The sequence below is a fragment of the Sminthopsis crassicaudata genome, chromosome 3 (genome assembly GCF_048593235.1).
Source record: "Sminthopsis crassicaudata isolate SCR6 chromosome 3, ASM4859323v1, whole genome shotgun sequence".
Classification (NCBI taxonomy): domain Eukaryota; kingdom Metazoa; phylum Chordata; class Mammalia; order Dasyuromorphia; family Dasyuridae; genus Sminthopsis; species Sminthopsis crassicaudata.
This window is the reverse complement of record NC_133619.1, coordinates 391,770,774-391,788,826: the sequence shown is the minus strand read 5'-3', so window position 1 is coordinate 391,788,826 and position 18,053 is coordinate 391,770,774. Positions and strand designations below refer to the sequence as shown.

The window sequence follows — 18,053 nt, the reverse complement described above, 5'->3', positions numbered from 1 at the left end:
ATTCATTTGGCAGAAGCAGAAAAGAACAAAAATAACAAAATGTTAAGAAAATGGGAGTGCATATTATCAATACCTTCTAGAAAGCAGTAATCTTTAAAACTATTTGGTTCTAATGGAAAAAAAATAAAGATAACCAGTAGAAAAGATAAGAGGCACAAAATCGAAGAATAAGTGTAAGTGATCACAGTTATATAGTAATTGATAAAACCAAGCATTCCAATTACTAGGGCTAAGCACATAAATGCTGGTGAAATGAGAAAGCAGCCTGGTAGAAATGAGCTTTGGAATAACACTGTGCATCTTGAGTTGCATATCAAGATATGACCTAAAAATAAAAAGTTGTATAATTAACAAACAAAAATTGAAGTTGAAATTATTTAGAGCAAAGTATAAGAAGTACATCCTTGATTGTCTATAAGAGACAAAGAGGCTAACAATGGATTACATAACTTCATAAACTTTTTCTACATAAAAAAATAAGTGCAATTAAAATTTAAAGAGAAAAAGTTAATGGAAAAATCTTTGCAACAAAACTCTCTAATAAAGATCTGAGATAGTAAGTATATAGTAATTTGATTAAAAAAAAAAAAAAAAGAAGAAACATTCTCCAGCATTCGAATGGTCAAAGACAGGATCAGCAAGTTCTCAAAAAAAGAAATGCAAACTATTAACTACAATTAAAAAAAAATTATTAATGAGAGCTGTCAAACATGCTTCCCTCAGCAATATTCAGAACAAATGGTGGCCTAAACAAAAAAAAATTGACAAAAATATAATAGGACAAGGTAATGTTATTATGTAGTTTTCTAAATTATATGCAAGTAAAAATCTTTTGGCATAGTTTTGTGGCCCCATTTCAATTTGAGTTTCATATCACTGCTCTAAGTCAACTATCTATAATAATAAGAGAAAGCTTAAATAAAATTTACTAAAATTTAATTATTACAAAAATGAAAATACTTTGATCCTGGTATTAATCATGCTTTTAGAAGATTAAATCAGCATGTTTCCCAACTCTTGACTAAGACAATGGAATGTAGATGCATTGTATGTGAACTTGTTTTGCTTGGCTATATATTATTTTTCAGAAAGGAAGGCTTCTAAGGGGAAGGGAGTCTGGGGGAGTTGGTAGGTAGCAAAAATGCTTTTTAAAAAAGAAGTGTGGATAAAACATTTTAAAATACAAAAGAAGTGCAGAAGGAAATTCAGAAGGTGATAGTAAAGCAAAGCAGATCAGTTTTGTTATGGTGTTAAATACATTAATTAAAAATGTAAATAATAGAGGCTCACAGCTATTTTTCTGTTCTTTTTATACTAGTTGTTCATTTTTACTGCTATGGAGTTCAAAAAAAAATTGATTAAAAAAATAAAATATCCTATACATACATATTTCTCAAATTTATTCATGACACAAATTATTGAACGCACAAGATGACAAAGTCAAGATTTAAAAATATCTTAGTAAAGAACACCAGGCCTAATAGAAGAATAAAATTTAATACAAATAAATTTAAAGACTTAGAGTTAGAATGACTAAAAAGATGAACTAAACAACTTGATGGGCCAAGCATGGTTTGAAAGTTCAACATGAAAAAATTCTAAGGATTTTAGTGGATGGTGAGCTCAATATGAATTGAAAGTGGGAAAAATCAGCAAACAAAAGTAATCTGAATTATAGCTATAGTAATAAAGATAAGACAATAAATTACCTAAGAAGGTAATAATTTTGTTATGATTCTGCATTAGTCAGAGACATCTGAAATACTGTGTTCAATTCTCAATGCCATATCTTTTGAAGGACAGTGATAAATAGAAGAGAATCCAGAATAGCAAAGGACTTGAATTCATATCATTTGAAAAATGGAAATCTGCCTTGGAAGATAGAGGATTTCTCTTTATTTGAAGTATTAAAGCAATGAATAACCACTATGAAGGTTCTGTAAGTCTTTTCTAATTCTGACCTTTAGTGATCCTTCAAAATTATAAATCACGTCCTAACAAGCCACATGAAAATATTTTGGACAACGTCACAAGACAGAGTATACTTTTAAGTTTGGATGCAGATAAAAGAATTCTAAGTGAAATTTTGAAACTATCACAGTTTCTGTTGTGCTACAAAAAAGCATTAACACTCACTTTTTAAAAAGTATGTCTTTCAAAACTAGCCAAGTTTATGTAGTTGGATTAAATTTTAATTTCCCACAAAGACTAAATTCGTGAAGTACTAATATAACCAGTAATTATTTTATCAGAAAAATAATCAATTTTTCATTCAAACAATCACCTACTGTACTTAATAACTCTTTCATGTACTCCAATCTAGTAAGGATTATATGCAATCTGTCTATCAGATGATCTACATGACTTCATGAAACCCCTCATTTTATGATTTAAGTTTTAAGGGATAATTTTCTACACCCTTCATTTACAATAACTTAGGAAAGGGCTTAAAAAAGCATGTCCATAAAATAGCAAACAACCTGATTTATGTATGGCAAATAGGCTGTGTAATATGCTGAACTACAAAAATGACAATAACAATTCATTTATTTATGTTTCAGAGTTTACAAAGAGTTTTCCTGACAGATGCCTTGGAAATCAATAGGATATTTATTATTATCACCATTTTACAAAAAGAGGAAACAAAAGCTCAGAAAATTGAAAGCACATAGCTAATAAACATCTGAATTGAGACTTGGACTTTTGAAGAATTCCCAACAAACCATGCTACTGACTTTAGGAAAAAATATATAATAATTTTCATTGCCTTCAAAAGAGACAACCAATATAACTCTTAACAGAACAAAAAATTCAACCAAACCAACCCCAATTAATTTTCATTTCTATGACTAAAAAAATTAACCTGAAACTTCAGATATATCTAAAATAATGTCCTCTTATTGTTTCTGAGTTTTAAATCTTTTTTTATTTTGCTTAGCAAAGATAAAACACCTGTCCCCAAACATATAAGCTGTGCAGATCTATTTTTTATTTCACATTATACATATAGTACAATTTTAAAAAGAGGAAAAAAAGGGCTAGAATTATTTTTCTTGAATTTAGAAGGCACAGTCATAGAAACATCTATATAATGCACTAAGAAGAACATGAAGTAGGATGTTAACATTTTAGATTTTAAAATTCTTATAAACAGGTACAACTTTATTTTCCAATCAAAAATAACATTCTTGTCTTTACATATAAAAGATTTCTCTTGAAAAACTGCTGGCTGTTTCTGATAAAGGCCTCATTTCTAAAATACATAGAGAAATGAATCAAATTCATAAGAATACAAGGTATTCTCCACTTGCTATAAGGTCAAAGGATATACCAGGAAGTTTTAATCTATAGTCATGTGAAAAAATGCTGTAAATCACTATTGATTACAGAAATGCAAATTAAAATAAACGTGAGATACTATCTCAAACCTATTTGATTGGTTGAAGATGACAGAAAAGGAAAATGATAAATATTGGAAGAGATGTGGAAAAACTTGGACACTAATGCATTGCTGTGAACTGATACAACCATTCTGGAGAGCAATTTGGAACTATGCCCAAAAGGCTATAAAACTAAGCATAGATTTTGATCCAGTAATATCACTATTAGGTAACTATTCCAAAAAGATCATAAAACCCCCCCTGAAAAGTACCCACATGTACAAAAATAGTTACAACCGCTTTTTGTGGCATCAAAAACTGGAAATTGGGGGCATACCCATCAATTAGGGAATGGCTGAACAAGGTATGGTATATGAATTAGCAGAATACTATAGTTCTATAAGAAATTTCTATAAGATTTCATAAAAATACTGGAAAGATTTAAATGAACTGATGATGCTTATTGAAATGAGCAGAATCAGAACTGTACACAGTAATAGCAATATTGTGTGACAATCAACTATGATAGACTTAGCTTCAGTGATCCAAGATATTCCAAAAGACTTCAATTCCAAAAGACTTGCGATTGAAAATGCCATCCATAAATAACGATGAATGTTGGAGGGTCTGTGGGAAAACTGGGACACTGATGCATTGTTGTTGGAGTTGTGAAAGAATCCAACCATTCTGGAGAGCAATCTGGAATTATGCCCAATAAGTTATCAAAATGTGCATACCCTTTGACCCAGCCATACTACTACTGGGCTTATATCCCAAGGAAATACTAAAGAAGGGAAAGGGACCTGTATGTGCCAAAATGTTTGTGGCAGCCCTTTTCATAGTGGCTAAAAGCTGGAAAATGAATGGATGTCCATCAATTGGAGAATGTTGGGTAAATTATGGTATATGAATGTTATGGAATATTATTGTTCTGTAAGAAATGATCAACAAGAGGAATACAGAGAGGCTTGGAGAGACTTAACATCAACTGATGCTGAGTGAAACAAGCAGATCATTATACACTTCAACAATGATACTGTATGAGGATGTATTCTGATGGAAGTGGATATCTTCAACATAGAGAATTCCAATTGATCAATGATGGACAGAATCAGCTACATTCAGAAAAAGAACACTGGAAAATGAGTGTAAACTGTGAGCATTGGTTTTTTTTGTTTTTGTTTTGTTTCTCTTCCCAGATTATTTTTACCTTGTGAATACAATCCTTCCTCTGCAACAACAACAAAATTCGGTTCTGCACATATATATCGTACTTATTTTAATATGTATGGGAATGCCCGCCATCCAGGGGAGGGGGTAGAAGGAAGGAGGGGAAAAACTTGGAACAGAAGGGAGTACAAGGGATAATGTTGTAAAAAAAAAATTACCTATGCATATGTACTGCTAAAGAAAATGTTATAATTATAAAAATTAATTTTAAAAATGCCTAAAAAAAAAGAAAGAAAATGCCATTCATATTCAGAGAAAGAATTATGGAGACTGAATGGAGGTCAAGGCATTGTTCACTCTGAAAAATTTTTTGTTCTTTTTTTCTCATATTTTTTCTTTTTGGTCTGATTCTTCTTTTATAACATGACTAATAAGGGAATATGTTTAATGTGATTGTATATGTACAGCTTATATTGGATTGCTTGCTGTCTTGGTGAGGGTGAAGGGAAAGAAAGTGAGAAAAATTTGTACTCAAAACCTTATAAAAAGGAATGTTGAAAACTATTTTACAGGTAATTGAAAAAAAAAAAGGGAGAAAAAAAAAATCAAAAAAACTATTAAGTGAGGAAAAAAAGAGAAAATTTTTTGGCCAGAAAGGAAAAAAAAAGTTGAAGGAAAAGTTCTTACATGTGGGAGAGTTTGAAAGCTGGCTAGTGCAACTGCCCCATTTTTACAGATAAGGAAAATGAAGTCAAGAAAAATCAAGTGATTTCTTCAATGTTACTAATGTCTAGAGGAGCTAAGTGCGTATCTGTTACACTTTCCAAACATGCAGCAGATATGCATCATTCACATTTCTTTTCTTATAAAGTAAAAGGAGATAGGATAGGAATAGTAGTAGTAAAGTGCACCAGTTTTCTTTAAGAAAGACATCCAGATTGACAAATCTGCTCCAAAAGAATGAGAAACTAATGCCTACTAGACAAACTAGATTGTTTCTAATATATCAAGCATCTTATTAACCTATATTTAATAAAAACTATTTTAAGGTTATTTTCAAGTTTTGATGTTAAATTATTTAAAAATTATAGTATATCCTGCCTTCGAGATCAATGTACTTTATTTGTAGACAGATTGTGTGTTCTTTTGAATCTTTTTCCCAAATGGTCTTCACTTTAGAAAATCTGTATTTTCGACCTGTGCCCTCTTACTTTCTTTTGGCTAGAATAACCATTATGAAATCAAGTTTTTCTATTCTGCTAATTATGCTGGGTAGGCCATGAAGCTTAACTGCTATTCCCTCACCTCTTCTCTCACAACTCTGAATTTTCTCTTGAACCATTCTGAAACATCCTATTGTGGTCCAATAATCTTTGGAGAACATATGGGGTTCTGTGTTTTGTTGGATACTGACTCAATTTCTTACCTCTCAATATTTCTTTAGAGATGTCTGCAGTTTCTAGATAGCTTTTTCTTTTTATGCTCAAGGTTTTTAACTGAAGTTTTTTTTTCCTTACTGAGATCCTTTCCCCTTAAATAATTTTGTCATTCATTTTCTGTTTCCTCAAGTTTTGATAATGAAGCCGAAGCTCAAAGCTATTTGAGCTTCCTCCCAGATTAAGGAATTCTTTTTTTCCTCCTAGTCTCTGTCCTTGTCCAAGTAATCTTTGTATGAACATGATTGATCCAAGTTGAAATCCAGTTCTCCTCCTTCCCTCACTTTTGTTAAGGCCCTACACTCTTGTTCTATTCCTTCCATTTCTAAATACCCTTATTCGGCTGAGTCAGTGTTTTCCACTTTTGTAGGCATGCACACAGAGTTTGCCATCTTGGAGTTCCCTAATCAAAGGGTTGCTCTTCCCTTGCTTTACATATAACTGGGCAAAGGATACATGTGATGGCAAAGACTACAGTAGCAGAAAACTTTTTAAACTGGTCCCATGCTCAAGCATGTGGATTAATTTATATGATCTGCTGAAATACAGATTGTGGTGGGGAGGAATGATGGGCAACAGGGAATTATTCTCTAATATTAATCAGACTGTCACTACATGTAGCTTCTTGGTTTCTTGTCCTGTGAAGATACCTATAATTGCTATACCTGTGGTACATATTTCCTTCTTTTCAAATAGTCCAAACTCTTAGTCATATGTCCTGGATGAACTATGTGGTTTTGCTGAAGCTGGTGTGGGGAGCTGATTAGACAACCTCCTGTTCTGGCAGCCATGTTCAAAGAAAGTTTGTTATATATTATTTCATCCATAACTACTTGATTCTTCTAGAAATTCTGATCCACAAATCTTATGTATGGGTTGATTCTAGGTGTTCCAAAATTACACAAAGGTAATCATTTGAAAATATTCTTAAAAAAACAAAATAGTCTTTCATGTAGACAATTTTAAAGTATTTTACTTTAGAAGAGACTTAGAATTTCTGTCACAGAAACTCAATCATATAATTCATTAAAGAATTATTTTCTTGATAAGCTTTATTAATTTACAATTTTAACTTTAGTATATCCTAGTCTTTGCTTGATAAATCATTATTTTTTATGAAGCTACATCCCAACTAAGCTTTTTAGTCATTTTTGTATTTCTTTTATTTAAAGCATAAAAAGGTATAATAGGGCTCGATTAAGAAATTCTTAAGATGGTAAACTGACAACAGGGTCCTTAGATCAGAGGATCAATACAGACTTTCTAGGGCTATGAGGTCTCTAGTCTGCTGTTATGTGATACCTTTGAGGGTCCTAGAGAACCAGTACTTTCTGAATCAAAGATTCAGACAGGAACTTAACTCTAAGATTGGGGAGAGCGGGGCAGTATTCTAGGTATTGTGAAATGAGCAGAACAAAGAATACAATTTATACAAGAACAACAATGTAAAGAAAATTATCTTGGAAAGACACCAGAACTCAGATCTATGCAATGTTCATTCAACATTGTCTCTAGAAACTCTATTATGATTTATTCCTTAATATTTATTATTCCTTTTCTTGAGAGAAAGAAGAAAAAGGCATGTTGTGGGGACATGGTTACTGTGTCATTTCATTTTATTTGATTGTGCTTTTTTAATAGAAGTATTCCTTCTCCCATTTCTTTATATTTTTTTAAATGATAGGTAGGTGGGAGAGGAAGAATTAGTAATAACTATATGAAAAAAGAAGTCACTGGAACATTTTAAAAAATATACAGAAAAGAACATATGCAAGTTCAAAAATAAGCACAGACATCAGGACAGTTTTGAAAGTAATGTGTGGAATTTCCTATACATTTAAAAAAAAGTGATATGAAATGGAAATTCACTGTTTCATGAAGAGGCCTTTTAAAAATTTCTGCTGTGTATATAGAAATGCTCTTTATTTAATGTTTAATTTTAAATGTAAAAGAAAAAAAGCCTCTGATACAATCCCTATAAATCACAAGCTAAATATGAGAGAAGCTCATCATGAATAAAAAAGCTGATTGCTTACTCAAACTTTTTGGCTATGGCAATCTGTGAAGTAGAGAGATACAAAATGGCTTTTAATACTAGACAACTCCACTTAGTAGGAAACTAATATTTTCATATCTACTTGAATTCAGAGCCACCAAACTGCCTGCTGCACTCTAGAGATTTCTATGGCATGTTTTCCTGCTTCCACCCTAACTTTCCACCTCCCCTTCAATTAATCTGAGCCAGAGAAATCAAAGTGCTTATTTCTGATCATCTTGATGCCATGCTCCTAACCATGTTCTACCCCCTACCATCCCTTTTTATAGTTTTCAGATGAATAAGCATGGCTGGATTCCAAAAAATGACAATTTCTGTGACTTCCCAGATTCCAACATTTTCTTAAAATTTACTCCTTTATATGTGTAGTCTTCTCTTATTAAAATATAAGTTCCTTGAGATTAATTTCTAGTGACTGGCACAGAGTAAAAGATTAAAATAAAAATAAATGTTTTCATTTCCCCCCATTCATCTATTCATTCAAGAGTCATGGAAAAGGAGAAAAGACTTGAAAATTATAGTATTTATAGTATTTAGATCACCTATGTTGAGGGTTGGGGTGGGGTCACTCAAATCCCATCATCTTAATAAGGAAAAAAAAATTATTGCCATTAGAATTCATTAAAAAGCAATGAATTTCCATGTCAAGAAAACCAATCATAATTACTATATAGTTTTCTATCTTTTCCTTCTTCTAGGTTTTCTTTTGTTCTCTGCTGTATACTTTTTACTTTATTCTCCCCTTCCTTCTACCCAAAAATAAAATAAAACTTGAAACTCATTGGACAGTTAATAAAAAGTGGTTTGCTTTGCCCTTATACAATAATAAAGATGTATATCAGAGTTACAATGGCATTTTGTTTCACCTTGGACAGAAGTGGCTTCTCTTGTCTTTATGGAACAGGTTAAGGAACTGTGACTCAGGAGGTTTCCAGTACCCACTAACTGTGAAAGGCCAAATCTTTACGGGTATGAGACTTTTTATGTCTCTTAGGTAACTGAGAATCTATGTCAAGGAAAATAGGGGCCAATCAGTGCCCAGAGATACTCTCCTCTCCTTTCAGGGAAATCTCTTCCCTCACCCCTGGAGGTGGAAGGGAAGAGAAAGAATAGGCCTAACTCAGGCTTTTTTTGTGGGTGATAGGGAAGCAAGTGAAGAGATACATTGATCCATGCTTTCGGGAAACCCTAGATATTAGTCTTATAACTATATATATAGTATTATCATGGTAGCATGGAACCTTTTCACTAGACTTGCTATTGAAATTCCAATTAGTATGTGAGCTGCTTGAAAGCAAGGATTATCTCTATTTTCCTATTTGTATCTGCAATGCTTAAGATAGAATTTTATACCTAATCAGGATCTAATAAAAATATTTTCATTCATTGATTCAATAAAGTATCAATTTTATCTTTATGTAATAGGTCATAACAAGATATTTGAAAATACAAATTAAGTGAACATACCTGACTTGAAATTTTGTTTATACCATGGGAATGGTACAACGAAAAAGTAAATTTTAGGTTAATTTCTGAAGGATGACAAATTAAGGTTATATTTTTATGAAACTGGTGATTTCAATAAATTAAGATAAAGTAGATAAAAGAATGACATAAATGAACTACATGAATACACAAATATATTTTGATCACAGAGGTAGAAAAAGATAGGAAAATGTCAAAATAAATACTTTTATGAGTAACCAAAACATTCTATTAAGACACAAAAAACGACTTATTATGACTGTAAGCATAACTTAAAATCAAGCAACTCTGTCACAGTATGGGAGAGAGAGCTCAGTATAATATAAGTGCTAGGTTCAAAAAGAAACCTGAGACTCAGGGCTTGTTCTTCTATTTACTACCTATAACATTTTGATTATGTCACTTTAGTCTATTTCTTCATATGCAATGCAATAATACTTAATTTGCATATTTCACAGATTATTAAACTGTAATATAGAGACAATTCAGCTGAGGGGAAGACAAATCCCAATGTGCAAGGACTCCATTTACTTATTAGTAAAATGGGATGGCTGTAGTAAGGATGTCAAAGATCTCTTTCAGTTATAAAATCAGTGATGATATCTATTCTTATCAAAACTTGTATCATAACTTGGTATGTAAAAGTGAAAATCAATATGACCAACTCAAGAAAGATCAAAATTGCTGACAAATTTACATTCACATGACTAGCAAGATATCAAATAAATTTAGCATAAATTTCAAATATAATCATCTCATAAGAAGAAGAAATGTGTGAAGATCACAAACTCTGCTCATTTTTTTTTAAACAAATACCTTGTTTTATGTCTTATAGTAATCCTGTGAAGTAGGTGTTTCATATTCTCATTTTACAATTAAGGAACTGATGACAGTCAGAGGTTATATGATTGGTCTAGAGTCATAAGTTAAGTGTTTGAAGATAGCTTTGAACATAGGTCCATGATTCCAAAATCAGTACTCTATCCACTGTGTCACCTAGATGCACAACACAGAAGAGTGAGAGGGGATAGGCCCAGGAAAGAAACTGAATGGTAAATATGAAAGAATCTGATCACTGGAAGGGAAATGAGCAGAAATGGATCAATGATTTGAGACAGAGCAATTTTTTTTTTACCATGGGTAATAGAACCACATTACTTCTCTCATGAATTCAATCTTCAAAGAGTGAAAGCACCTAGAAAAAATAAATTGGAGGTGTGGGGCAAGGCAATTAACACAGAAGCTGTTTAGAAGAGGGAGAAGTGAATTCATGAATAGAACAAGTTAAAGAAATCAATCTTAGGAGAGAGAAAAAGAAAATCAATATTAACAAAAAAAAGAAGCTATACAGGATGAAAATCTGAATTAACCACTTAATTGAGTAAAAGGAAGAAAAATAAATCATTAAGTTGAGGAAGACTCCAAAATTAAGTAAATAGATGACAAATGAGAAGGAGAATTGAAGAGTAACAAAGTTCATGCCTAAAAGCCGATTGGGCAAAACTAATTTAAGGGACAAAGTGCTTACTGAAAAGTGGAAGAGAAACAAAACAGATCTTTTTTTCTAGAAAAGACATAATGCCAGAGCCACAAATGGAGGAAAATAAATTTTAAATATGAATGGATAAAATGAAAACAAAAAGAAAGATTGGAGGAGAAAACAATACCCTATAGCTCAATGCTTCAATGTTTAGAAGGAACATAACTAAAAAGTTGGAATAAAAATAAGCAGCAGGAATAAAATTTACTATATGTCTCAGTTAAAGACAAAAAATTAGAATGCAATCATGTTATTAGATAAAGCCAAAACAAAAAACTAAAATAGGGGAAATTACACTGAGAACCAGGGAGCAAAGCAATAGTACTTAGAATTTAAATGACATAGTATCTAAATTGATAAAGGAAAACTTAATTGACTTGCACCAACACCCTATCCTCTCCCAAATAGTAATATGTTAATAAAAGGAGATTTTAACAATCATCTATCTGTCAGTTAGACAAATCTAAAGGAAGAGTTTTGAAAAATAAGAAAAATAGAGAATTGAAAAAATTTCTGAAAAATCAGAGCTAAAAGACTTATAGTTCCTTTTGAATAAGAACATTAAGAAGTATACAATTTTTTTTTGAGCACCATACATAATCTTCAAAAACTAGGAACTCAAAAAATATGCAAAAAGGCAGAGATAAAACAAAAAAACTATAGACTATAGAGTAATAAAAACAGTAATTTAGGAATGATACTCATCTAAATAAAGGCTTAATATTGAAATCTAATAAGTAGCTCAAAAATTATAGAAAAAAATTAAAAATTATGTGAGACAATGATTAAGACATAGCATTCCAAAATTTGTGGGTTGAAACTAACACAGATTTCTGAGAAAAAAAGATTAAATCCCCAAATTACACATTAGGAAGCAAAAAAAAAAAAAAAAGATTAATTTAAATATACATTTTAAAAATTATAAACCTAACATATAAATAAAATCAAAATAGTCAAATGTATAAACCTAACATATAAATAAAATTAAAATAATCATATAAGATGTAATCTTGAAAATTAGATAAATGAGAAACCAAAAAAGTATAGAACTGATTAAAAAACAACCTAAAGTTGGTTCTTTGAAAAGATTAATGAAATTGACAATACTTTGACTAAACTGATTTAAAAGGAAGAAGGCATAAAAATCAACTTAAAATGAAAATGAAATTAGAAGAAGCAGAGCTGGGAAAAAAATTTATCGACTCCTATATTGCAAAATTCTATGTAAATCAAATGTAAGAGTTTTACCTTCTACTGTAAAAATATGAAATTCTTAAACTAAATGAATACCAAATGCTAAATTAAGATATAATTATGTATAAAGGAAATATGAAAGGAAAAAAACCCCCACAACTCGAGCCTGATGGATTTACAGGAGAACTTTATGAAACTTTTAGAGAAAAATTAATACCAATAACCTTAAGATATTTTAAAATATATTACATTTTTTCAAATTCTTTTTATGAGACAAATGTCATATTAATAAACCCAGAAACATTTAGCACTTCAATTGGGGAAGGCCATTATATTATTATTATTTTTTCTTATCAAATTATTTTTAATAGTTTTTATTTACCAAATATATGCATGGGTAATTTTACAACATTGACAATTGACAAACCTTTTGTTCTAATTTTTCTCCTCCTTCCCCCCCCTGACCCCCCCAGATGGCAGATTGACTAATACATGTTAAATATGTTAAATTAAATACAATATACATACATGTCCAAACAGTTGTTTTTAGGCCAATATATTATTTATAAATGTTCATTCAATTTTTTTTTCTAATTTTCTGTTTATTTAAAAGAAACAGAATAGAAAGAAGAAAATCAGGAAAGGAAAATAAAACAAAACAAAACACAACAGAATATTATTATGTGAATAGCAGAACATCAGGGAGGATTCAAAATAAAAAACAATAAATTACCAATTCAAGAAATAGTTGAAGAAATTATATTCATGAGTGGCCATTTTTTCTTTGTTCCCTCATAGGCTGTCCTTTTGTTCCGTGCTGCACACTTTTTAAACTTTATTTTTTTTACCCTCTTTTCATTCCTTCCCCTCTTCTACCTTCTCCAATCAGACTATGGTTAAGCACAGATATATATATATATATATATATATATATATATATATATACACACACACACACACACACACATGTTATACCACCTCCACCACTCTCACTCTCCCCAATATATATATATTCACACCTATCCATAGACCCACAAACATATACATATGCCTATGTACATAGAGTAACATGCAACATATCATATACTCAGACACACACACATGCATTTACCCATATGTAAACATTCATATAAAATAATGTATTACATATAATGTAGATTTCTCTCGATAAAATCTTTAATTTTGACTTTGTCTACATCAATGGTTACTAAACCTTCCTTCCCCCCCACACCCAACAAATTCTACTCTTAATCCTTGTTGTAGTGTTGGTGCATATCTTTCCTATTCCTGCTAATTTCTGCTTAAATCTGCTTAACTTGTTTTGCTATTTCCTAACCTCTCCCAACCTAAGGATCCCTTCCTTGTCTTCTTCCTCCATCCTTCGCTTCTCTCCTCCACCATCTCTCTTCCCTTTATTTCTTTATAGCTATTGAAGCATGCTATACCCTTTATAGTATATTTGTAGTGTTACCTACTTAACCTATTCCTGATGTGAGGTTTTCAGAACTATAAGCACTCTTCCCCACCAATGCCTCTATGTTTATTCTTCCTCTCCACCTCATTATACAAATGAGTTTTTGAGGCAGTTTTGCTTTTTAAAGTCAGATTATACTCAGCTCTTCTACAATCTTTCTTTTGAACTACCAATGTCAATCTTAAACATATGGTATACATTTGCACGTAAAAAACAACAACAAAAAAATTGTCCATGTTAAATTTCTTGAAACTGATCTTTGATACTAGCTCTCATGTTAAATTCAGATTTGGTTGAGACAAAATTCTGAAAATCTGCAAGATCACTGAATTTTTTTTCCATCCAATATTAAGGATAATTTTTGCTGGATATGATATACTTTTTTTGGCCACAGGGATAATTCCTTTGATTACCCATACATATGATTCTAGTACCAACAGTCTTTTATTGTGTTGCTGACAAATCCTATACAATCCTAACTTCAGCATATTTGAACTTTTTTTTTTTTAATTCTTTTGCAGAATTTTCTCTTTGATCTGAGGGTTTTGAAATTTGGCAATAGTATTCCTACATATTTTCTACATAAGATCTCTTCGAGGCAGTGATCAATGGATTTTTTCTATTTCTATTTTACCATTCTGTTCTATCACTCTAGGACAATTTTCTTAGATTATTTCTTGCCTTATTGTGTTAAAGTTCTTTTTTTGGTCACACTTTCAGAAACTTCAATTACTCTTATATTATTTCTTCTTGATCTGTTCTCCAGATGTTATTTTTCTTATAAGGTGTTTCACATTTTGTTCAATTTTTTCATTCTTTATGTTCTGTTTTGTTATTTTTTGGTCTTTTAAAGCTTCACTGATTTCCCCTTGTACAATTCTAATTTTCAAAGCATTTTTTTTTAATCTTGAAAACTTTGTATATCCTTTTCTAGTTGGTTAAACTTTTTTTTCATACTTTTTTTTTTCTTGAATGGTTTAAAAAAATTTTTTTTCCAGTTTTTCCTCAATGTCTCTCATTTCATTTTTAAATTCTCTTTTGAGTTCTTTTATAAACTCTCTCTGGGCAGGGATCCATTTCACATTACTCTTTTGTAGTAAAAGTTTTTTTTTTTTTTTTTTTTTTTTTTAAATTTTTGAGTCCTCTGAAGAACTCTGGCCTTCCCTATTCCCACATCAAGTTGCTATAATTATGTTCTTTCTTATTTGCTGGTTCATGGTTTTTTTTTTTTTTTTTTTTTAATGAGAAGTATTAGTATAAACAACTCTAATCATGGGATGAGAGGATGGTGTCTTTAGCTTCACGTTAGGCTCACCCCTCTGACCTGGAAACCCAAACCAAAAGTTCTATCCTCCTGCAGATTCCCACAGCTACCAGCATCCCTGCCCCCCCCCACTTCTGCACTCATGGATATGCTGGTTCCTTCTCACCCAAGGCTGCAACTCTGCTGCACAGTTGGGTCTGGCATTCCTTACCTGCTGAAACTGACTCAGTCTTTCCAAATACATAAGTTGTCTGGGAGGTGAAAGTTTTTATGGTTCCTGCTGAGATGTCACCCAGACCCAGCTGGCTCCAAGGGTTCCCACTTGGTGTTTTTATGGAGTTAGTCTGAAGTTATCTGAACACAGTGATTAATCCTGGATCTGGGGTCTTCTGATATTTTTGGGTTATGCCAGAAGAACTCCTATTCTGCCCCAAGTCTTGATCTTTCATCAGTCTATGTTCACCCTGAGGCACAATTTTTTTCTATTTGTTGGGGAAATCGAGAGAGCTTGAAATTTACTAACCTACTCTGCCATCTTCCCAGAATCATCCACTTATTCAATATTTTAAAATTATGAAAACATAAGAGATATATGAGAAATTTTTCATTGTAATCAATTGGATTATTTGAAAGATGCCAGGGTGGTTCAACATTAGGAAAAAAATCAACATCATTAATCACATTAAAAACAAAAACATATTTCAACCGATAAAAAGTCTTTGACCAACACTGCAAATAAGCACAGATAGATCTTTTTTTTGGAGTCATCCAAAATGAATTCTCACATCATCCATGTCAAAAAATGTATGTCTCATTCTACCTTGATTCTTACTGATTTTCCATTAGGAAGAAGGTATTCTGGAATCATAGTTAGTCACTGAATTGATCAGAGATATTAAGGTTTTCCATAGTGATTTTCCTTGGAAGTAGCTTTTTTTTTATATTAAAGCTTTTTATTTACAAAGCATATGCATGGATAATTTTTCCAGCATTGACTCTTGCAAAACCTTTTGTTCCAAATTTTCCCCACCTTCCCCTCACCACCTCCTATAGCTGGCAGCTAGTCCAATACATGTTAAATATGTTGACATATATGTTAAATCCAATATATGTATACATATTTATACAGTTATCTTGCTGCATAAGAAAAATAAGATCAAGAAGGAATAAAAAAGAAAAATTGAGAAAGAAAACAAAATGCAAGCAAATAACAAGAGAGAGTGAGAATGCCATGCTGTATTCCACACTCTGTTCCCATGGTTCTTTCTCTGGATGTAGATAGATGGCTCTCTTCATCACTAAACAACTGGAAATGGTTTGAATTATCCCATGTTGAAGAGAGCCAAATCCATCAGAAATAAACCTTGGCAGTGTTCATGTGCAAAGTGTTCTCCTGCTTCTGCTTAGTTTATCTACAACTTTTCACTATAACTTATTTCCCACATCCAATCCATTTTTGGGGTCTGTGGAATTTGCTTTTGCAATATAAATATGTCCCTTTCTTCTACTTGGTGCATTATTTTGTCTTCTCACTGCAATAGCCTAGTGGTTGGTCTTCCCAGGACAAATTTCTCCCTACTCCAGTTCCTCCTCTATTGAGCTGCTAAAGTGATTTTCCTAAAGCCTAAGTCATCTGTCTCATTTTCCAAGATCCAGGGGCTTCCTGTCACCTCTAGGGTCAAATATAAAGCTTTTCATCATATAGTTTTTTCCAGTTACTTTTCTAGTCTTCTGACATCTTCCTATCACAAACTCTTTGTAACAGAAATTGTGGCCTCCCTGCTATTTCATGAACAAAACATTCCGTTTCTGGGCTGTACACCATTTTTTCAGATGCCTGGAATGCCTTCCCTCTTAATTTCTGTCTCTGGGCTTGCTTCAAGATCCAGCTAAAAGACCATATTATTAATGAAGCCTTTTCCAATCCCTCTTAATTCTAGGGCCTTTCCTTCAGTTGATTCTTATTCATTCTGTATAAAACTTGTCTCCTCATTAAGTTGTGAGCTTTTCAAGAGCAGGTACTGTCCTTAGTGCTTAACATAGAGCACACAATAAGTGCTTAAAAATGCTTATTGATCTACTACCATAAAAAAAATCTTATCTAAAACTAAAAGTAAGCATCAGATGCACTGGGAGTACACCAAAAGATTTCCCAATAAATACAATTAAGCAAAGATCTTCACTATTGCTCAGTTATATGGAATCATTGTATTACTAGCACTTGCTAGTAACAGCAAGACAAGATGAAGAAATCAATGGTGTAAAGATAGGCAAAAAAGAAAGAAAACTATTTTCCTTTGCTGGTGATATGAGGATTTATTGAATAAATTAGCAAAAAAATTTTAACAAAGATAGTCAAGTTGTAGGATATAAAATAGCTCCCGAATCAAAAGCTTTTCTTTATAACAGCAAAATCCAAAAGGTAGCAATAGGTAAGGAAATTGCAAATCTATCACAACATATTCAAAACTTGTATAGATTCAATTATAAAATGTTCCAGAAAGAACCACTTAGGGAGTTGCAGAAATATTCTGTGCTCATGACGGGACCCTACAAATATAATTATGACAATTTAATTTACAACATTAACATAATAGCAATGAAACCACCAAAGTGATATTTTTTAGAGATAGATAAAATAATAAATTTAATTTGGAGAAATAGAATATGAAGGAAAATAATGAAAAAAAAAAAGAAGGAAAATAGCTTCTAGGTCTCCAACTATTATGAAACAGCAACCATTAAAATTATTTCATATTGGTTAAAAAATACAGAATTCAATGGGATAGACAAGGAATAATAGCAAATAATGGAACTATATAATCCTGTATTCAATAAAACCCCAAAATAGAAATTACTTAGCAAAAAAGTTATATATTTGATAATAATTGATGGGGAAATTGAGAAGTAGGTGGTCAGAAATTAGGTTTAAACAAATATCTTATCCCATACTTTACAATAAATTTAAGATGAATATGTAGCCTGAATTTTAAGAAGAAGCAAATTACCTACCTTTTATAAGTATATATAGGAGAAGAATTTTTAACCAAACAA

At 31.6% G+C, this 18,053-nt stretch overlaps 1 protein-coding gene across 23 annotated transcripts in view; it reads right to left on the bottom strand.

Annotated features, from left to right (window-relative positions):
- MBD5 (methyl-CpG binding domain protein 5) overlaps nucleotides 1-18,053 on the bottom strand; it is a 395,786-nt gene that overhangs the window by 195,273 nt on the left and 182,460 nt on the right. The gene's annotated exons all lie outside the window — the stretch shown is intronic.